This window comes from Rhinolophus sinicus, chromosome 12 (genome assembly GCF_057876585.1).
Source record: "Rhinolophus sinicus isolate RSI-liver-muscle chromosome 12, RSI-T2T, whole genome shotgun sequence".
Classification (NCBI taxonomy): Eukaryota; Metazoa; Chordata; class Mammalia; order Chiroptera; family Rhinolophidae; genus Rhinolophus; species Rhinolophus sinicus.
Window position 1 is genome coordinate 24,749,252 of NC_142512.1, and position 19,635 is coordinate 24,768,886.

At 43.8% G+C, this 19,635-nt stretch overlaps 1 pseudogene; it reads right to left on the reverse strand.

Annotated features, from left to right (window-relative positions):
* Positions 1-12,486: 12,486 nt before the first annotated feature.
* On the reverse strand, positions 12,487-13,573 carry LOC109447813 (transcription elongation factor A protein 3 pseudogene; annotated as a pseudogene).
* Positions 13,574-19,635: the final 6,062 nt, after the last annotated feature.

Sequence of the window (19,635 nt, forward strand, 5' to 3'; positions counted from 1 at the left end):
ACCCAATAAATAATGCCTGTTGCTGGGGATTTTGTCTTTTCCCACATAGGTAGCCGGATACTCTATGAGGTTAGAAACGTGCCTAAGACCACACAGCTGGATGGAGAGCGTGGCTGACTGTGTGACCAGACTCTTCATGTTGGAAACCTTTGAAGGTGCCTTCTCCTGAGGGGACCCCCAAATGGTGTGAGAACGGTCATCTAGTGGCCAAGAAGCTGGGAGAACCCGTGCGTCTCTAACCCTCTTGATCTCTTGCCTGTAACTCTGGCTTCAGAATGAGTGATGGTAACCAACCTGCCATGTTGCCTCAGGCAAGGTGTCCACACTTCAGTTTCTTCAGAACTGTTCAAGGGGGACATGAGGTTACCTGGCCACCTTGGGAGGCTACTGAGGCACCACCTGAGACAACAGCTTAAATCAGTTATTAAAGTCCTTCTGCAAATGCAACACAATTGTGCAACATTAAACTCTGAGAGAAAAGAGTGTTGGAATTTTATAGCGGAAAGCACCTTGAGAATCATCTTGTGCACCTAGTGACGTAATAATAAGAATCATACTAATTTGCGAAACACGCCCCATGTGTTGAGGGCCCACTAGGTGAACTGCTGGGCAGTTTTCCAGGTATCACGTCATTTATTCTTCATCACAAGCAGGCGAGGCAGGCAGTAGCCACTCCAATTCACAGATGTGAAAATGAAAACCAAGAGAGTTCAGGTTAACTGTCCAATGTCATATGGCTGAGCGCTTTCTCAGTGTAGGGCTTATGCTTCTATAACAAGAGTCCTTAAATCACTTCAGAAATAAAGGACGAGGAACACTTCCTAGCTCATTACATGAGTCCAGCATAACCTCGATACCAAAGCCAGTTAAGATCCGTAAGCAATGAAAATTATAGACCAGTATTACCCACAGACATGAACATTTTCAGACAAGAGCAAACAGAATCAATCCAGCAACACAGAGAAATGAGAATACATCACAATCAAGTGAGGTTTATCCTAGTCATACAAGGGAGTGTCAACATTTAAAAATAAATTCTCTACATTCAAAAAAAGAGGAAAATCATGTGATGACCATGTCAAAATATACAGAAAAATCATTTGATGAATTCAAAACCAATCCATGATTTTAAAAAAAAATAAGTATCCATAAACTCAGAATAAAACAAAACATCCTCAATCTGACAAAGGGCAATAATTATTTTTAAAACCTACAAGTAACAAAATACATAGTAGTAATAAATTAAATGCTTTCCATCGAAGATTAGGGCCAAAGCAAGGACATCTGCTCTAACTACTTTTCTAAAATATTGCATTGCCTGTCCAAGCCAGGATAATAGGGCAAGATAAATAAATTAAAAACATACAGATTGGAAAGGAAGAAATTAAGCTGTCTTTATTCACAGATAAAATGATTTTTAATGTATAAAATCCTAAATAATCTATAAAAAATACTAGAGTTAATAAGTGAATTTCTCAAGGATTCAGGAGACAAGATCACAAAAGTACAAAATCTGTAATTCTGTATACTAGTAACAAACAAATGGAAAATGAAATAAAAGATATCATTTATAATAGCAGCTAAAGGTATCAATTTTACAATATATATGCAAGACATCTACACTGAAAACTAAAAGAGACTGCAAAGAGAATTTTTTTTCAAAACTCAAATAGATGGAGAGCTATACCATGTTTGTGGAATAAAAGCTTAAACACCAATTCTGTCCAAACACATCTGCAAATTCAATGCAGGTGGCCGGTTAGCTCAGTTGGTTAGAGCGTGGTGCTGGTAGCACCTAGGTTGCCGGTTCGAGCCCTGCATGGGCCACTATGAGCTGCACCCTCCTTAAAAAAAAAAAAAAAAAAGTATATACAAATTCAATGCAATACAGTCAAATGGCAGCTGGCCTTTTTATGGAAACTGACAAGCTGATTTGTAATTTATTTGAAAATGGTAAGGACCAATAATAGATAAAATAATTATGAAAGATACTTTCAGTAGTTGATTTCAGCATTTACTATAAACTAACAGAAATCAAGACAGTGTGGCATTCGAATTATCAAATATATCAATGAAATGTATTAGAGTCCAGAAATAGATCCATACATATATGGTCAGTTGAATTTGGTCTAGGTTATTCAGGAGAAAGGTGATCTTTTCAACAAATGGTACTGTTTTTTCCATCTGGAAAAACATAAGCCTTAAGGCCTATCTTATACCCTTCACAAAAATTAATTCAAGATGGACTATCAAGTAAAAATTAAATTATAATTGCAGAATTTTTAAAGAAAACATAGGAGAGTGTCTTTGCAACCTTGGTACTAAGATTTACTAAAGAGGACACAAAAAGCACTACTGACCTCCCCCCCCCAAAAGGAAGGAATGAAAGAAAGAAAGGATAAAAGGAAGGAGGGAAAAAAACTGCTAAAATGAACTTCAATCAATTGAAAACTTTTTCTCTTTAGAAGACACCACTAAGAAACTGAAAAGGCATGCCATATAATGGAGGAAACGCAAATATCTGACAAGGGACTTGGAACCAAAATATAAAAGGAACCCTTACAAGTTAATAATAAAAATGGGCAAATGACATGAAGAGTCACTTCTCAAAAAAAAATAAATATATATATAAATTGCTAATAAGCAGCTGATAAGATGCTCAACATCATTAATTATCAAAGAATTGCATATTCAAACCAAAATGTGATATAACCTCACACACGTTAAAATGCCTAAAAGTAAAAAAAAAAAAAAAAAAAAAAAAAGAATTCAAAACATCAATCACTGATGAGGATGCAGAGAACTGGGATTCTCATACTCATATTCATGGTGTAAAATGCAAAAACTACTTTGGAAAACAGTTTGTCAATTTCTCATGAAATTAAACATGCATCCACCCTGTGGCCCACCAATTTCACTTCTGGAAATTTATTCGCGATAAGTAAAAGCATTTGTCCACACACAGACTTGCGCTCAAGTGTCCCTGCAGTCTTATGCACCATAATATAAAACGAGAAGCATCCCAAGTACCTATCACAAGCGAGGGATAAACAAATTGTGATATGCTTATACATTTGAATATCATTTAACAGTAAAAAAAAAAAAGAAACAAACTACTGATACATACAAAAGTATGAATGAATCTCAAAAACACTTTGTTGTGCCAGAGAAGCCAGACGCAAAAGAATACATATTGTACAACTCCATTTATATCAAGTTCCAGAAGAGGCAAAAGTGAACCTTGGCAACAGAAACCAGAGCGGCGATGCCTGGGGTATAGGGTGGCGGCGATGGACTGCAAAGGGCCGTGAGAACACTTTCTGGGGCAATTTTGATTGGGGCGGTAGACAATTCATCAAGACGTATATTTAAAATGCATTCATTTTAGCATATGTAAATAAATTGTACACTAAAAAAAATATTGATTTAAAGAATCATGAAGTTGCCCAGGTATTTCTTAGGTTCGTTAAGGGCAAGCACCACTTCTCTCTGTCCCCTTTATCTTTTCATTACGGTTAATACAATTCCTGGCACATGGTTAGTACTCCGTGGAGAGAGAGACTGCGAGAAGGTGGGGTAGGGTCGGAGAGGCATTTTGTTGGAGGAGTGCAGGGAGAACCCCAGTCCCAAACCAGAGCAGGAGCTGGCAAGATCTGTTCGCTGTCACAAACCTCTTCTGCCGTTAGGTGGCAGCAGAGAGCACTGAGCGATGCTATCCCTGCTTAATCCAGCAGGGGGCAGCAGGCCCTCACCAATCTCTCACGTTGAATTTTCAGTCTCCCTTGCGCCCTGCGTGTCTCCTCCGTATTTCTTTCTTCCAGTTGCCACTGCCTCTCCCAGCCCGTCTGACAGGCAGAAACAGGAGACTTAAGTGAAAGAGAATGGGAACATACCCATCAGCCCCATATATGGCAGGCCCTGTTCTCCACACTACGTAAGCAAAATCTCATACCCAACCCCAATCCTGTATCATGGGTATGATTTTCTTTATTTTTAAGATAAGCAAACAGGGGCTCGGAGAGGGAGAGTGGGTTCCTAAGCCCTGAGCTAGAATTGACAGAGATGGGCTTTCAGTTTGATCTCTCTTTCCACGTGACACGGCCCACACCTGTAGGCCACAACGATCAACGGAGCACCTCACAAGAGAAGCTAACATTTATTGAGCGCTCATTGAAACAGCATTCTAACTGCTTTACATTTAACACTTTTCACCTTTACGTCGGGATGAGGTAGGGATTGTTTCGTATTCTCATTTTAAAGAGAGGTGGAGAAACAGAGGCACTGAGAGATTAACAAGCTGGCAGAGGTCACACCATTAATAAAAGCTGGAGCCAGCATTGGAAACTTGGGTTTGGAGCTGGACCTCAGATGCTTAACTACTGTACTATTTACTAAATTACCACTTTAACATGACTTGTGGGGAAGTGGAGGAGGCTACTGGCTGTAGAGGTCATGTCAGTCCATTTCTTCCAGCTCCTTCCAAATGCCCAGGGGTAGCAAATAATGGTTTCTCCCTCCACTATGTTCTCTAGGGGACCCAGGGCACTCAGGGGGTTCACTGTTATCTCTTTCTGGTGTCCCCAGCCCTTGGGAGTCTTCTCAGACCCATGACTGCCCATCTGTCTAGCTTTTACCGAGTACTTACTGAATGCCAAACATAAACTATGGAAACGCAGTGCCTACCCACAAAGAACTCTTATGTTGGGGGGATGACGACATGCAAATACAGGCAAAAAAAAAACCACAGAAGGATAATTCTGTGGGTGATTAATCAGCACGTGGATGGCACAGAATTTCTGCCTAGTCAGGGAGGACTTTCTGGAGGAGGCAGGCCTTCTACTTGAGCCTTCAAGAGTGAGTGAGGCTTAAAGAAATGGGGTAAGAGGTCTGAATACTGTCTTGGCATAAGTGGGAACTTTGATGAGAACAGAGAGGTCAGCTGGATTGGATGGAGGTTTCTGGGGGGAATGGTTGGAACTAAGGCTAGAGGGGAGGTTTGGGGACAGATCGTGGTCGGTTCTCAGGGCCCAGGAGAGAGCCTTTAAATATATTTTATAAACTGACGTTTTATGATGGCTCAAAGCCACTCTAGGTGTGTAGGAAGGAAGTGACAAGATAAAGCCAGTTCCGGGGAAGATAAGGTAAGCAAGCCTGTACAGAAAGGAGTGGAATTGAAGAGCCCGCGAGGGAAGGAAAAAGGGAACTGGGTTATGTCAAATATTTCCTATGTGGCAGGCACTAAGTACTTAGCATTCATTTTGACATCTAGACGTCCCGAGAGGCCTAGCAAATCTGTGCAATTATCACCTGTTTGACAGAAGATTAAAGGAAGACACATGAGATTAAGGAAACCCTTGGAGTTACCTGGCGTTAAGTCCAACATTACTAGGGTTTGAACCCACACAGTCTGACACCAGTGTTCACTTTCTTAATCACTGTGCCATGTCATCTTTACCTCCCTGACCAGGCAAGATCCAGGCTGGCTACGTCTGCGAGATATTTTGCCGCATCTGGGACACCTAGCAAGGCTGAGGGTGTAGGGTTGGTGAAAGTATTTAGGTCTTTGCCCTGAACGATACCACAGTGTTCGAGATATTCAATGTATCTACACAAATAGCTGGAGACACATACCTGGAATTTTAGAAGGACCATACCTAGCTTGGGAATGCAGAGGCTATAGGAACAGGTACTCTGTGTTGTCTAGTCTGCTTCAAAGCTGATGGAAGCCAGAGGGGCCCCCAGGAGGCAGAGGCCATCAGAGACATGCACAAGCATTGCCAATGCTAATCATCTCCATCACCTGGTCCCTGAGAGGGAAGAAGTGAACCCTCTCCCGCCACACCTGAAGTCTAGGTATACCTGAAGGCCCAGGGGGAAGGCGGGCCAGAAGCACTCCTAGAGACATGGAAACCTCTCCTTCCAGCTCTTTGGGTGTGGCTGAAGGTGTGGACTACAGATTGAGCGTGTGGCATCACGTCTCAAAGGGATCTCTCCAGAAGCAAGCAGAGTCCTGTCTGAAGCTGCGACAGCCATGCCATAACAGCTGGCACACAACAAGCCCCCATGAAGCTTGCCAATGCTGTGATGCATGTGGGAACCACAGGAAGAGATGGCAGTATGTACGGGGGAGAGGAATGCAACCTATCAGGTCCCCAGGGAAGGAGACTAGGAATAAAGCCAAAGGCAAAGCAGGATTTACAGTGCATGAGAATTTAGGGGAAACCGAAACACACACTGTTTTGTACTCTTTAGGTTTCAGAGTCTAGAAGGTTGGCCTCCAAGATGGGATCCCATTGTTAAAAGAAGAGACTTTTGAAACAGGGGCAGCAGTGAGGGAGAGTAGTGTGCAAATGGCAAAGTTCGCGCTCTCTAAGTGAGCCTCTTATAGGCTTGAGCACTTGTGATGAGCTCATGGAGAATGCTCACAAGAAGCCTGCCAGCTGTTGAACTGAGCCATCTCCTGGGGAGATCACACTTGAAGGTAAAAAGAAGCCTGGCCCAATGAGGTTAATCAGGTAAGGACACCTCTGTTAGGAGAAGCAAAGTTTGGCTGCATTAGTCAGGAGAGGCTAAGTTGTGCTATGTAACAAGCAAGCCCCAAATCAGAGTGGCTTTATACCTAAAAGTTCGTTCCCTTTGGACTCATGTAAAGTCCACTGCAGGAGGACTCTGTTCCACATATTCATTCATACACCCAGGATCTGGATTGTCACCAGTTCCTGAGTGAGGGCAAGAAAGAATAGGTCTCCTGAGCTTCAAGTGGGAATGACATCATTTCCATGCATTGGTCAGAACAAGTCACAGTCACATGGCCCCACCAAATGCAAGGAGACCTGGGAAATGTCAAGGAGCAAATGGGATGTCTGGTGAGCTCTACCATCTCTGCCACACTTAGCAGAGCCTGGCATCTGTCATTCAGAGAAATCTCTTGCCCTAGCTCCTAATGCTCTTATTACTGAGTCTCTTAGAGAACATTGAATAAAAACTAGAGGTGTTATGTTACTAAAACTTCCATGAGGCACTGAGGTACAGCCACGCTGCCTGGACACTGTTCCTCCGGCCGACCTTCGCATGAAGAAGGGAGGTGCACGCCACTCCCCAGAGACAACCGCACACCATGGGACTCAGCACACCAGGAGCAGAACCACCAATAGGCCCCAGCAGAATGCTACCAGGCTTCTCAGGGAAGAGGCAGGGCCTGGCACTCCTGGGTGTGTCTGTTTTCATATGTGTGACACTGCACAAAAGCCCCCACCCCCCGGGCTTAATTGTGACTGGGGAACTATTTCAGAGGCTAAGAACCTTTACCATGTGTGTGAAGGATGAGAGCTGGAGAATGTGACCGCTTATTGAATCTAATAAGACTGATGACACTCTGATTGCATTACGCCCATAGTACAGATGAAGAAACTGAGCTTTGGGGAAGCTAACTGACTTGCCAAAGTCACCTAGTTAATGAATGGCAGAGCTGTTGATCCCCTGGCACGATCTGAAAGACATGCAGGTTTGGGAGGCATAAGATGTGTGGGAAAAGACAGTAAGCTGGAGCCAGGAGGCCTGGATTCTGGCCCTGGCCCTGCCACCGACTTCCTAAGAGCCCTTCGGCACATTTCCTGTCTAAGCCCTCTATTTCTCCATCTGTGAAAAGCTGGATGAGATGGTTGAAAGTCCTTTCCATTTCTCTTTTGAATAGGTCACAGGAACCCAGCTGGAGCTGCTGGCTGCTGGCAGCTGAAGCTGCTGGCTGCTGGCAGCTGAATGAGGCATGGGTGCCTCAGCACCATGCAAGAGGACTCCAGCCCCTGGAAATTTGTCATTAGGAGATCACGGCCCACTTCCCTGGCCTGCAGGCCTTGTTTGACAAGCTCCTTCATAGGTGGGGGTGTGATTGGACAGCTGTAGAAGGGAAGGGAATACTGGTTAGAGGTCAGTGGGGCCAGGCAGAAGCCCCTGCCTGCTCTCTGCTCTAGCCTGTCCAGCCCCAGAAGCCACCAGCCTCAGCCCTGGGCTGGGGCCCATAGTCAAGGGCTGCAGCCCGCAGGCTGCCTCAGCTTCCCCTGCCCCTGTGGGGCTTCGTGTCTACTCTTGCGTGCCCCCACTCTATGCCAAGTGAGGAGAGGCTGCTGTAGCGAACGGGAGGAAGAAGCAAGGAGTAGGCAGAGTGGGGCAGGTGGCAGCGTGTGGCCAGGTCTCTGAGCCCCCATAGGAGGTCATTTCCCGGCCATCCCTGGCTCTGTCCTCCACTGCCCTGGTCACTGAGCTCCCCCCGAAATTTGACCTCCCAATCTCCCAGCTAGGGATTTACTCATCCTTGGGTCTTAGCTCCCACTCTGGCATTTCTGTCCTCTTCCTGGGCACTAAATCTTCCCCGTCGCTGGCCTTTATGTAACCAATCCTAAGTACTAGGCCTCCTTTGGCACTAAGCCTCCCCCATTGCTTGACATTGACCACTGTCCCTTCCTTCGTGCTGCACACCCCAGGCCCCTGACACTAAGGCACCTTCACCCTTGCCTGCTCCTAAGCATCCCCCATCTCCTGTCCTTAGTCTGCACTCCCATCACAGCTAGCCAGTCCTGTGCTCTGGGCTCCCCTTCCCTATCATGCCAACCTCACCACTCTGTAGTCTTAGCTCCTCTGTTCAGATTCATCCAGAATTTCCCGGAGATAGAACGTCAGTGATGTTGCCTCAGGTAAGCCCACGAAACCTACTCATCCCAGACTCCTTGTCTCTGCCTGCACCTTTCCCCTCTACCACACGTCCCTCCCTCCCCTGTGTGCCCTGCGGCTTCTCCCCATGGAGCCTCTGACATTTCAGAAGAATCCAGCACCTTTCAGTGCTGTGTTTGCCAGCCTCCTGCGGTTACCTTTCCTTGGTTATCTGCCAAAACTCGAGACCACATACCACACTGATGAAAGAAGTCTAACCGCTTCCCAGGATTAGCATTCTCACGGTGCTACATTCTCCGAGATGTGTGCTTTTTTCACTTCCCAGTCTGAAATGCTACTCTGAGCTTTTCCTCCATCACCTCCGACCTCTTCTCCTGTAAACCCAAACGTAAACTCAGCCTCCATTCCTCTCCCTCCTGGCATTCTCGAGCTAACTCACGGCCGGGTTATATTACTTGCCCTGCAACCAAGTTTTCAGGAATCACCACGCAGGAGAACAAACAACTGAACATGAAATTGCAGGTCCCATGCTTGGGTCAGCTGACACCTTAGATTCCAACCTGCCCTTACACTACGGGGTCTAACCTCTGAACTCACTCCTGCCTTCCATCTCCTCTTTCCTCATTCCCCCATCTCGTCATTACACCCACTAATGGAAACTAAAAATGCCTCTCTAGTAAAAGTTATCTCCAGACCACGAAGTTCCCTTTTCACTTTCTTACATCAAAAAATGAGCTCTTCTTCGGAAAAATGTCTATTCACTTCCTTTACCCATTTTTAAATCACATTGGTTTTTTTGTTATTGAATTGTGTAAGTTCTTTATAGATTTTGGATATTAACCCCTTATCAGATATGTAATTTGCAAAAATTTTCTCCCGTTTTGCAGGTTTCTTTTTCATTGTGTTCATGGTTTCTTTTGTCGTGCAGAAGTTTTTTAGTTTGATGCAGTCCTAGTTATTAATTTTTGCTATTGTTGCTTGAAAAGATACTCATGATGAAAATGCAAATCAAAACCATTGTGAGCTATCACCTCATACCTGTTAGAAAGGCTATCATCAAAAAGACAAGCGATAACAATTGTTGGCGAGGATGTGGAGAAAAGGGATACCTGTGCACTCTTGATGGGGATGTAAATTGGTTCAGCCACTATGGAGGTTCCTCAAAACATTAAAAATAGAACTACTGTATGATCTAGCAATCCCACTTCTGGGTATATATTCAAAGAAAATGAAAGCAAGAAATCAAAGAGGGGAAAAAAGCAAAAGAAAAGAAATGAGCTCTTTATTTCCAACACTTCCTTTTCCAATGAGGCCTGATCTGAAACTGCTGAATAGCAGGGAGCCTGGAAGTGGTTTCCCCAGTGGAATAGCCAGCTTCCTTCCACCTCCAGACAGCTGGAGAATGACTGCTGTTGGTTTACACTTCCACTTCTGTTGTCTTACTTTTGAGCCACTACACACACATTTTCGAAGATACAGGCCACACACTGACTCAGTTGCTTGGGCCGGATCACACCCCCTACATCACCTCTGGACAGGACCCTGTGGGATGCTGGCAGAGAGGCGGGAAGGCAGAGAAGGAAAGACAGCGAGGAGTTAAATGCAGAAGCTCAAGGGCCAGGCGGGAGCTTGGTACCAGGTCTGGCCTGGGCATGTCACGCCTTCTCTGGGTACTGTACCCTCAGGCATGCAAGTTGAGGAGTGGAGCATATCTACAGAGTCTCTGCGTCATTTCCAGTTCTAAGGATCTGACATCTGCCTGTAAACCATGAAAGTGAGTCTGAGACCAAAGGGACATCTGGCTTTCAGGAAATTGAGATTACAAACTTGACTTTACAGCCCAAAAAGCTGACGCCACCGGGCAGAGACTCTCAGAGGCAAATAATTCAGATTGCGGTTTTAAGGCGCACAGTGGAAGATGAAAAGAAAGAGAGAAAAAAAATAATTCACTGAATATGTTATTGACTGAATATGTGCCAAGTAATAGTCAGGAATCTACAGACATTAACTCATACCTTTTTCAAAAATTGAGACATAATTCATACTTTTTCAAAAATTGAGATATGAATTCATAATTCATATTCACTCTTTTAAACTGGATGATTCCATTTTGGTACATTTACAAAGTTGCACAACCATCACCACTATTTAATTTTAGAGGGATGAGTATTCTCATCACTCTAAAAAGTAAACTCATATCCATTACTCATCCCTCTCCCTGTCCCCAGGCCCTGGCCACCACTAATCTACTTTCTTTCTATCTCTACTAATTTGCCTCTGGACATTTCACATGCTCTATGTGGCATCTTTCACTTAACATAATGTTTTCAAGATTTATCCGTGTTGTAACATATATCAGCACTTTATTCCTTTTTATTCCATTGTATGGTGATACTGCATTTTGTTTATTCTTTCATGACTTGATGGACATTTGGGTTGTTTCTACTTTTTGGCTATTGGGAACAATGAGGCTATAAACATTCATGCACAAGTTTTTGTACGAAACTATGTTTTCGATTCTCCTGGGTAGCTCCTTCGGGTAGAATTGCAGGGTAACATGGTAACTCCATGTCTGACTTTTTGAGAAACTACCAAATTGTTTTCTATAGTGACTGTACCATTTTGCATTCTCACAGGAATGAATGAGGGTTCCAATTGTTTCATATTCTCATCAACACTTGTAACCATACATCCGTTTTTTTATTATAGCCACCCTTGTATGTATGAAGCGGTGTATTACTGCGGTTTTGATTTGCTTTTCCCTAATGACTAATGATGTCGAGCACATTTTTGTGTGTTTATTAAACATTTCCTTTTTATATCTTCTTTGAGGGTCATGTTTTTCTAGTCCATCCTGCCAAATCCAGCCTTTCAATTAGTATTTACACCATTTATACTTAAAGTAAATTACGGATAAGCTAGGATTTAAATCTGTCATTATGTTATTTGTTTCCATGTGTCATGTTTTTTTTTATCTTCTCTTCCTCTATGTTTTCTTTTGTGTTAAATACTGAGGGTGCCAAAAAAAGTATACACATGACTTGTATTCATCTTTTGTTATCCATGTATATTGAGCATTACAATTTTAATACAGTTTTTTCCTTTCTTAAAATGTGTATACATTTTTTTGGCACCCTCTGCAGGTATTTTTCAAATGCCGCATTCAAAGTCCCTGTCTTTTCTTTACTATTCTTTTTAAAATTTATTTTCTTAGTGCATTCTTCTTGGAATTACAATTAATATGTTAATTTCCAACAATCTAGTTTGGATTAATATTAACTTAATTTCAATAGTACACAAAAAATGTTGTTTCTATTAACTTCATTCCTTAACCCTCGTTCATTTTGCTCTTATTGTCACACAAATCATATCTTTATACACTGCATGTCTATAACACATAATTATGATTGCCTTATACCGCTTCTCTGAGGAGAAAAAATACAAATAAAAAAACCAGATAAATCCAAACAAACTATAAAAATACAAAAAAGAAAAATAGAAATAAGCATACATTCATACTGTCTTTTATATTGACCTATGTACCGTGTTTCCCCAAAAATGAGACCGGGGTCTTATATTAAGATTTGCTCTAAAAGACGCATTAGAGCTTATGTTCAGGGGATGTCATCTGGAAATATCATGCAATGGCTTATTTTCCGGTTAGGTTTCATTTTCAGAGAAACACGGTAGTTACTGTTACTGATGCTTTTTACTTCTTCATGTGAATTTTTTTTTCTTTTTTTTTTTTTTTTTTTCTCCAGCTTTGTTGGCTTAGTGCTTTCTCTTTGTTCTTTCTCACTGTGTTCACTGAAATCCTGGCTAGCAGTTCTGCCAGCAGAACTTCCAGTGATTGCCACATTCATTGCATAAGACGAAGGTTGTCATGGGCTCATCAGCGCTGCGTGTCTGCACCTGGTTATAGGTATGGTACTGGCATCTGTGGCACTGGAGGAGATCAGGGGTGATGCCACCTGTCTTGGCCATTTGGTGCTCATGGACAGCCTCCTGGGTCATGGCGACCCTCAATTGCCACGGCTCGTCACTGGCCATTTCCTCTGCTGTCATCTTGCCAATGACACCGGCAGAGATGGCCTAGCTGAGCGCGTTCCGCCAGCGGGCCGCGCTTCCTAGGATCCTTAAGGTTGTCCATTCGGCGGCTGCCCACGCGGTTCCAGTACTTCCTGTCTGTGCTCTTGAGCTCCTGGTAGATACGATCTTCAATTTCTGATGCCATTCTGTCACAGTTGACGCTATAGTCTTTGTAATCCACCTTCCAGGCTCTGAGAGCATCTCCACACAGTGGTCTGGGACAGAGTCCCCGGTGAGATAGCAGGGCGCCAGGAGGCAGACAGAGGGGGCAAAGGTGGGGCTCCAGGGGCTGCTGGGTGTTTTTTGGGGGGGGTCTCCACTTTCCATTTGTTGCGGTTTGATCTTTCCATCGGTGGCCTTTTAGCAGAGGAGGTAGCCGAAGACTTATAGAGTCTACAGAATCTCTCCCGTCTTTGGGGCTCTTCCCCTGGTTTTTCTCTTGGTGGAGAAAGGCCGGCCTCTGGCTTCCCATTGGAACAGTCGAGCCCTTTTTCTTTCTTCTTTGCTTTTTGTCGTTCCTCCCCTTTTTCTCCTTTGGAGAATCCAGGGGAGTCCAGCTGCCACTTCCAGTTTTTGACGAGGACTTTGGCCACGGACGCCACCTCCTTGCCTGAGCGGTGCTTGCAGACGCCAATCCTGGTTGTCTGGAGCAGCTGGATGGGCTCTGACAGCGGTTCAGCTTCTTCAGAAGGTCGAGGGCCCCGTCCATGTTCTTCCTGGCCATCACCTTCGCCAGCGTTTGGGTGACCCTCAGTGTCTCCTCTTTCTGGCCCTTGTTGGTCCACCACGCCTGGTGGGGGAAGGGGCACAGGGGCATGTGAATTTTTGTATCTGTCTAAGGTGTTTTGTTTCAGCCCGAAGGACTCCTTTTGGCCTTGTTTTGTTTTGCAGGATAGGTTTGCTACCTGCAATATCTCTCTGTTTTTATTTATCTGAGAATGTCTTAATTGCTCCTTCACGTGTGAAGGATAATTTTGTCCAACATAGAATTCTTGGTTGATAGTTTCTGCTTTCGGCATTTTGAATAAATCAGGCCACCGCCTTCTGCCCCGTGTAATTTTTGATGACAAATCAGCTTTTAATCTTATTGAGGACCTTTTATATGTGATGAGTTGCTTCTCTCTTGCTGCTTTCAAATGATCTCCTTGTCTTTTGCTTTTCACAGTTTGATTATGAGGTGTCTTGGTGTGAATCGCTCAGTTTATCCTACTTGGAGGTTGTTGAGCTTTCTGGATGTGTCAATTAATGCTTTTCATCAAATCTTGGGATTTTAAGCCATTATTGATTCATATAGTGCTTCTCCCTCTTTCTCTCCAGGACTCCCATTACACGTATGTTGGTGAAAATTTTTGGTGTTCCACAAGTTTCAGAATCCTGTTCATTTTTTTTCCATTCTTTTTTCCCCTTTTGTTTCAATATATCTTTCTTTGTGTTTCCTGATTCTTTCCCCTGCCTGCTCAAATCTGCTGTTGAACTCCTCTAGTAATTTCTTAATTTCAGTTATTGTAATTTTTAACTTCAGAATTTTTATTTGGTTGTTTTTCATAATTTCTATATCTCTTTTGATATTCTCTACTTACTATGACTCTATCCTCGTACTTTCCTTCAGTTCTTTAGATATGATTTTGTTTAGTTTTTAAACATATTTAAAATACCTAATTTAACGTCTTTGTGTAGTTAGTTCAACAGCTGGACTTCCTCAAGGATAGTTTATGTTGACTTCTCTTTCTTACCCTGTGTATATGTCCTACATCCTTATTTCTTTTCATGTCTCATAATTTTGTTGGAAACTGAACATTTTAAGTAATTTAATGAGGCAAATCTTAAAATCAGATTCTTCCCCTGTCCAAGCTTTGTTATTGTTTTTTTTATTTGTTTGTTTGGTGACCTTTCTGAAATAATTCTATAAAGTCTATATATTTTTTTCATATGTGGCTGCTGAAATTTATTCTCACTTGGCCTAGTTGGTAGACAGTGATTGGACAGATTCTTTTAAATGCCCAGAACCAACAAGTCTCCGAGTCTTTGCCAAAGGGCTCTGTGTGTGTATTGTGTCATGCCGTCAACATCAGCTAGGGTGTTTACAGCTCCACCTTAGCCTTCACTTCCTGCTTGCCTCAAGGCTAGCCAAAGGTGAGAATTTAGAGTATTGTCAGGTCTTTCCTCCACATGTGCACAGTTCTATGCATATGCATGGCTTTCTAGATTTTGGATAGTTTTTTGAGGTGTCTTTAATGCCACTCAATGATCTGCCAAATGAGGTTCAAAGGTATTAAGTGATTTACATAAAGCAATAAAGGACACTAGATTCAAATCCAAAGTCATGCTTTTCTTGCTCCAAGAAGCAATACACCTACAACTTCCTTGGGTGTTCCTCATCCACACTCACTGGTAATCCTGGCTTTAACCCAGCATGGAAGCCCTTTACAACAAGTTTTGAGACTGAAGGAATTGGTAAGCACCTTGGAGGAGATACTTAAAGTCAAAGAGGATTCCAAGGAATCTCAAGGATAGAGGAAGGAAGGCTTGCCCATGTGCGATAAGCAGGAGACAACTGCCTGTGCATTCTCAGGACTGAGGGGCTTTCAAGGTTATCACAACTGCCTTCAGCCTGTTATAAAAACTGTCATTTGTGGGGCCCTCACTGCAGGTACCTGGCCCCATGACAAACAGACTATAGTAGGTCGATGAAACAGAACAGCAAAAGAAAATTGCAGCAAATGAGCTACTAAGGTGGCATATGATTCTAGAGTCAAACTGCTTTTATGGAATCCCTTCTATGGAATACTTGACAAATAGTCCCCTCCAATGACAGGGAACTCAATACCTTACAAGGTAACACATTCCATCTTCAGGCTTCTGTACCTGTCAGACAGCCTAGCACAGTAGGGCAATCAGAGTCTCCAGAACCCAGAGATTTAATTCTTGACTCCACCCATCCTGATCTGTATGACTTTGCCAAGTCACTTCCTCTCTCTGAACCTGTTTCCTCTTCTGAAAAATGGAAAAAAGAATGCCAACTTGGCAGGGCTGTTGGAGGAACGATGACATAAAGCAATTTGCTGTACTTGGCAGAGGAGCTCATTAATGGCAGCTATTATTAAAATTATTCCGTACAAGGAACTGAATGAAGTCTGTGCCGCTGTAGTTTCCATTCATTTTTCCTAGTTCTGTTCCCTCGGCTCACTTCCTCGATTTGTACTTTCAGATGATTATATACAGTAATTGCATTGGTTATTTTTATTTGGGGTAAACCACTCTACTTCCCAAAAAACTCAAATATATGGTCTTGACTTATTTTACCACCTTATTTCCTCTCCTCTGAAGATAAGACCTATCTCCCCTACTCCCACCCACAGTGTGGGAAGACCTTAAGGCTGTTCAGACCAGCAGAGAGAGAAAAGTACATCTCTTACTCCCTCATTCCAAAGCTTATACCTCTAATAATGCAGTCCAAGTTCACTTTCACTTTTCTGTTAGCTATGCCATATTGTGGGATTATCCGGAACCTCATGTTTGCACTTACATGTGTGGAGGACAAGGTCAATATTTTTCCTGCCCCTGTTAAAATGCACCTTGTCAGAATCAGCACATGGCCCAGGCAGCTGAGGTCCTGATTTCCGCATCCATCTCAAGTCCATTCGCTGGTAAATATGATGAGAATAAATTCTACTGTGTCATCCAAGCTCTCCCCACCTCCCCATGCCCTGCTACCCACCAACTGCATATGTCCTCTGTAGATGAGCACGTGAGGCTATTTCAGCGAGAAACAAGCCTGGGGTCTGAGAGATGCTGTGTTCAGGTCCACAAGCATGTCCTGGTCACCTGACATGTAGCAAGCAGTTGCAGACCTGACGTTCACAACAACCCTCTGCAGAGGGCATCAAAAACCCACTTACAGATGGGAGTCACTGAGTGGTATAGAGATGGGGCACAAATCTGGGTTTAGCTGACTCTGGAGCCTATATTCTTCTCCCTCTCTTGTCCATGTTCCCCATTTTGCTCCTGGAGTCTATGAGTAGTTCCGAAACTTCAAAGTGCATGGGAATCACCTTGAAACTTTGTTAAAATAAAGACTTACTCTCACTCCCCAGATTCTAATGCACTAAGTTCAGAGTGAGAATTGGACGCCTTTAAGGAGCATGAGGTGATTCTGAGGCTAGTGGTTCACACACAACAACCTTCCTTTCCACCCCAGCCACTGGGCCCCTAAGGTCAATTCTCAAGCATTGTCCTGTGGTCAAGTCTACTTTGGTTCCCTTCCTGAGCAGACCAGCCCAAATAATGACAACGAGCCTCTCCCAGAGGCAAAAGAGAGACGAAAAGTCCTTCCCAGCCTCTGCCTCTTGCTACCCCATTAAAGTTTTCAGCTTGGACCTTAAACATTGCCTCCTTCTGTCACCTTTGATTCGCTTTCCAGATCTGCCAGAGGAAGTGGGAAACCCCCGATGTGCCTGTTGTAACAGCAGAGCAGTGAATATAACTGGAGTACTCCCTGCATCCTGGAATCCCCCCAGGAGAGAATGAGACATTCCTGGGCTGCCTGCCAGGCCTTGTTCGCAACCACAGAGTTTATACAGAAAACAAGTGGCTTCTTTCCCACCACGGCCCATCATGGCTGCTGCCTGCGCACCCCCGAGCCCCGCTGCACCAGGAGGCTGCCTCAGACGTTAGCATTGAGAGACGCTGGCTTCACACATCTGGTGGACTTCTCTAGCTTCACCTGCTTTCGTGCAAGCCGGTTCCTTAAAGACATGCCTTGGGTCACGAGACAAAAAGAGAAAACTGCTGCTTCCTTCCTTTCTGGATATGAGTAATGGTTGAAACTTTCTCGTGGTTAGAATGCGGTACAAGGTTTCTGCAGAAAGAATGTCAATTTAACGAGAAGTTCATGGACTTTCTGACTACATGGTGCTTGTTCTATATGGCAGAAAAGATTCAGAGAGACGGGGCTAAAATGTCTGTGTGGCTTGAACAAGCTACCTAACCCCTCTGAGAGCCAGCTCGAAGCAGGGGTCGCTGCCTCTTGCCTGTTATTTAGAACACTGAACAAACATGTAGTGTAAAAGGCTCTGCCAAGTGACTGACATATAATGGGGACTGTACGTACTGAGGCACGTTGTCATCATTCTGTACATCTTGCTACATACAATACGGTCCCCAGAGAAGCAGCGCCTGTATCACCTGAGATCTTGCTAGAAATGCACGTTCTCACACCCTCCCCAGACCTATTCAATCAGAATCTGCATATTAACCACTTTGCCTGGGATTCAAATATACAATCACGTCTGAGAAGCAGTCATGAGCTCACCGTCCAAGAGGGTAGGGGAGGCTGGGAATGGGTACATCAACACCTTTCTAATGAATCCCTGCCAAACTGTGCCAAATTCACATTCATTCTCCTGTGGGTGTGATTGTAAACAGAACTCGCCCTTCAACACGACTCCCATTTGTTGATGGTTTCCTGTTGCCGGAAGGATAAAGGACCAACTCCTGGAATGTCATTGCAGTCCCTTTCCAATCTGCTCCCATCCCACATTCTATCCACAACACCTGAAGTTGTTACTCTCTAGCCACCATGGGCAATGTCTGTCATTTCCCAAAGGCGTGCTTCACTTGCAGGCCTCAGACCTTAATCCCAAAAATGATCCTTTCCCCATGGGGCATTGTCTTTTCATCACCTTCTCCAACTTAATTAAGCTCCGCTTCCTGGAATGTTCTTCTCTGTCTCCAAAACCTTACTCAACCTTCAAGGCTCATCACCACTGTAATTGGTAGAATATGTACAGATCAAGCTCATGATGGATGAGCATCTCAGAGTCAAGAAGTGGGGTTCTTCCTTGGCCCCCCAACAGCTACCTGAATCTCTTTGGGTAGGTCACCTGCACTTTGGAGCCTTGGGCACTCCGATTAACCCTATCTGAGTAAAGCAGAAAATAAAGGCGCCAACCTCAGAGAAATGTTATGAGAATTCCTTGGGGCTACTGCGCCTAGCACAGTGACTGGCACATAGTAATTGCTCAATGAAACTAAGCCAAACCCACGACAGTGTAAACTTCTTCAGCATAAATTTCATAGAGAGAAGTGCCTATGTCTGTTTCCTTCTCCATTATAGTCCCAGTACCTAGTCCAGTTTCTGATACACAGTATACATGCTCAACAAGTATTTGTTAACTAAATGAATGACTAAAAAGTGTTACGTATGTTACAAAGCTCTACAGAAGTGAAAGGTTGCTATTTCATCTGTTTATTTTACTTTAGTTATCAGGATTTATATAACGTGAGAGAGATAGAGATAAAAAATGGGTTATTATTGCAGGTGCTGACCTATGCTCTCTTCCAGCCCCATGGGAGTGGGCTATGACTTCTTTACACACCATTCAAGGAATATATACTGTGGTGGTTTTTTTCTCCCATTATTTCAACATCTTGTCCAACCTGTTTCGATCTTCCATCAGCATAACAAAATACACCCCCCTATAATAACTATTTTGAGCCATATCATGATCCCAATTAAGCTGTGAAAGCTCCAACACTGAGGCCGTGTCCAACTTCCAGGGCCCATGTCTGTCTGTGGCCATCCCTCAATCTCAAAAATGCCCAGAAGAGACATCTTTTGTAAGAAACATTAGAGAGAGGTCCCAACAGGGTGTGGACCAGACACCTGGATGAGGGATAAAGGAGAGGGGTAGCTCCAACACAGGGCTCTTACTTGGGAGGTTAAGGACGGCAAAGAGGCCCATTAGGTCACGGAAACCGCATCTTCCCAGCATGCTTATCATCGTCTGTTCTCTTCCAGGCCACCTGGGCTGGCCCCCACCTCTCGCACTCTGTCTGCCCTCACCATATCTCCTGCAAATGCAGGGACTCGGGTAAAGA